Source organism: Panthera pardus, unplaced genomic scaffold (genome assembly GCF_024362965.1).
Source record: "Panthera pardus isolate Hobbes unplaced genomic scaffold, ASM2436296v1 HiC_scaffold_11, whole genome shotgun sequence".
NCBI classification, from domain to species: domain Eukaryota; kingdom Metazoa; phylum Chordata; class Mammalia; order Carnivora; family Felidae; genus Panthera; species Panthera pardus.
Genome location: NW_026526666.1, coordinates 86,852,647 through 86,855,649, shown reverse-complemented (window position 1 = coordinate 86,855,649; position 3,003 = coordinate 86,852,647). Strand labels below are relative to the sequence as shown.

General features: G+C 46.6%; 1 non-coding gene across 1 annotated transcript; it reads left to right on the top strand.

Annotated features, from left to right (window-relative positions):
* Window positions 1–1,035: 1,035 nt before the first annotated feature.
* On the top strand, window positions 1,036–1,137 carry LOC128775980 (U6 spliceosomal RNA). Its single transcript, XR_008420959.1, has one exon. It is a non-coding gene; the product is annotated as a U6 spliceosomal RNA (small nuclear RNA).
* Window positions 1,138–3,003: the final 1,866 nt, after the last annotated feature.

Sequence of the window (3,003 nt, the reverse complement as noted above, 5' to 3'; positions counted from 1 at the left end):
TAGGCCTTTGGGATACAAAGCTAGGACCCGTTTTCTTTTTAAGATAACACATGTTCAGGGGCGCCTGGGTGGCTCAGTCGGTTGGCTCAGGGTGGCCGACTTTGGCTCAGGTCATGATCTCGCAGTCCGTGAGTTCGAGCCCCGCGTCGGGCTCTGTGCTGACAGCTCAGAGCCTGGAGCCTGTTTCAGATTCTGTGTCTCCCTCTCGCTGACCCTCCCCTGTTCATGCTCTCTCTCTGTCTCAAAAATAAATAAAACGTTAAAAAAAAATTTTTTTTTTTTAAAGATAACACATGTTCATACTTTCTATCCAAATTGAAGACTTAAAAGCTTTTTCTTTACTATCTTATGTATTGTTTCCTCAACATTGAGAATCCCAGTTCTCGTTTGTAACCTGAATTATGACATTAGATTATCCCAGTTATTCAGGTGTGAAACCCATATCACACAACAGTATCAGAATAACAAAAGGGAGTTTAAGGTTTTGTTTGTAGTTCAGGTTAAGTGTCCACCTTCAGCTCAGGTCACGATCTCACAGTTCGTGAGTTCGAGCCCCGTGTTGGGCTTGGAGCCTGGCGCCTGCTTCGGATTCTATGACTCCCTCTGTCTCTGTCCTTCCCCTGCCCGTTCTCTCTCTCTCTCTCTCTCTCTCTCTCTCTCTCTCAAAAATAAATAAACATTAAAAAAAATTAAACTTGCTATAGTTCCTCTCTGTGTGGCTTGCCACTAACTGGATACGCATTTACATTAACCTCCCTGTTTTAGTTTTCCATTTCTTTTAAAAAAAATTTTTTTTAATGTTTTTTATTTATTTTTGAGACAGAGAGAGACAGAGCATGAACGGGGGAGGGGCAGAGAGAGAGGGAGACACAGAATCGGAAGCAGGCTCCAGGCTCTGAGCCATCAGCCCAGAGCCCGACGCGGGGCTCGAACTCACGGACCGCGAGATCGTGACCTGAGCCGAAGTCGGACGCTTAACCGGCTGAGCCACCCAGGCGCCCCTAGTTTTCCATTTCTTAAGAGTTTCTTGCACTTGCTTCAGTGGCAGCATATACTAGAATTGGAACACTACTGAGGGGACTAGCACGGCCCCTGCCCAAGGATGACACGCAAACTCGTAAAGCTTCCATACTTCGGGCAGCTCTCCAGCGTCCTGCCACCCTTTGTGGGTTAACTCGGGGGACATGATGAGAGTCAAAGTACAACGTGTGGCCCTGAATAATGAAAATATGATATCTCACTGTGAGAATATTCCTGTAAAGCCTTTTGTGACATGTGAGCAAAGCTGAGTTACACCTGGAAATTCTATATGCAAATACGTCCTTTCTACAGATCTCAGAAATGAGAAAATGTCAACTCGCATTTCCTTACAGAATTAAAAAAAGAATTTCAGTTTAATTATGTAAACTATTGACATAGTTCCAAGTCTAATCTACAAAACAAGATCGATTCAAAGTCTAATTTCTATTCCTCTGTCCTCCACTTTACGCCCTCCCTTCCCATTTAGTGGCCTGTTATGTTCGATTTAATCATTCCCATCTTTTTAAAAATTTAAACGTAAGTATGGCATAGTTCCCCTTTTTTCTATAAAGACAGCATACAATACATTTCTCCACCCTCCTTATTCACTCAACAGTGTGTGCTGGACAGACGTAGACATTCCTCAGTTCTTACACAGCAACGCACAATGGGAACTATGTTTGGCCTCTACCCATCATACTGTTTCGTGTTATATTTACATGTATTCCGTGTCTGTTATATATAGTCCTTACGTTGTCTATTACTTTTTCTTCTGTTTTTCTTTTAGCTGTTTGATTTGGGTGTTTTCGTCCAGTGGTTAACTTTATATTATTACTGCCTTTATGGAATAACAGTCACTGCTTCCAGCCTCACTGACCCTACCTCTTCACCTTTTCCCCACCAGCCACCTCTTCTCTCACCTCTCCTCCTTCTGACTCAGCTCAGATTTCATTGCCTGGCTCGAAGCCACGCTCTGCTCCCTCCTCTTCTTCACACTCACGGCACCTCACCGGCACCCGCACCCACACAGCTCAACACTGCAGAGCACCCACCGCCAGGCTAACCCGACTCACACCATGGGTAGGACCGCACTTCAAGTGGGCCCTCGGCGCCGCCAAGCTCTCCTGTTACGTGTCCCTGAAACACTCCCCTTTCTTCGCTCGGATAACCTACTTCCCACCTTCATCTTCTCTCCCGTCTCCAACGCCCTCTTCGATGCCTTCCCTTCAAACTTCAGTTCTAGACAACACAGTCAGAACGGAGTGACTTCGTCTTCCTCTTCCTCTACTACCTACAGTGTAGTGCGGCCACACCCCACATCCCCTCCTACTCTGGGGGGACCCTCTCTCTTCTCTAAGTCCGAGCCTTCAACCTGTGATCTGGACCCATCCCTCTCCGTTCTGAGACTAAACCCACGTGAAGTTGTCCCCTGTCTCTCTTGCCTTATCCATTTCTTCTCTGCTGGGTCATTCCTACCTGCAAACACCTTGAAAGCATCTTCCTTTGGCTCTCTTGAGCCACCACCCCATTTCTTTTCTCCCCTTTACAGCGAAGCTCCCCAAAGAAGCATATTCTCCATCACCATTTCCAACCCTCCATTCTCTCCTCCACCCACCCAGATAAGGAGGCTTTTGCCCCCACCATCTATTAAACAGGCCACCAATGGTGTGTATCTTGCCAAAGTTTCTGCCTTTCTGTTTTCTTCTTTTTTTGAGAGGGTGAGGAAGAGGAGCAGAGGCAGAGAGGGAGGGAGGGAGGGAGGGAGAGAGAGAGAGAGAGAGAGAGAGAGAGAGAGAGAGAGAGAATCTTAAGCAGGCTTCATGCTCAGTGTAGAGACTGACATGGGACTCGATCCCATGACCCTGGGATCATGACCTGAGCCAAAATCAAGAGCCTGATACTCAACCGACTAAGCCACCCAGGTGCCCTACTCCTGTCTCTTTTCACCCAACCTCTTTTCTTAGGTGTCCAAAACCAGTATTC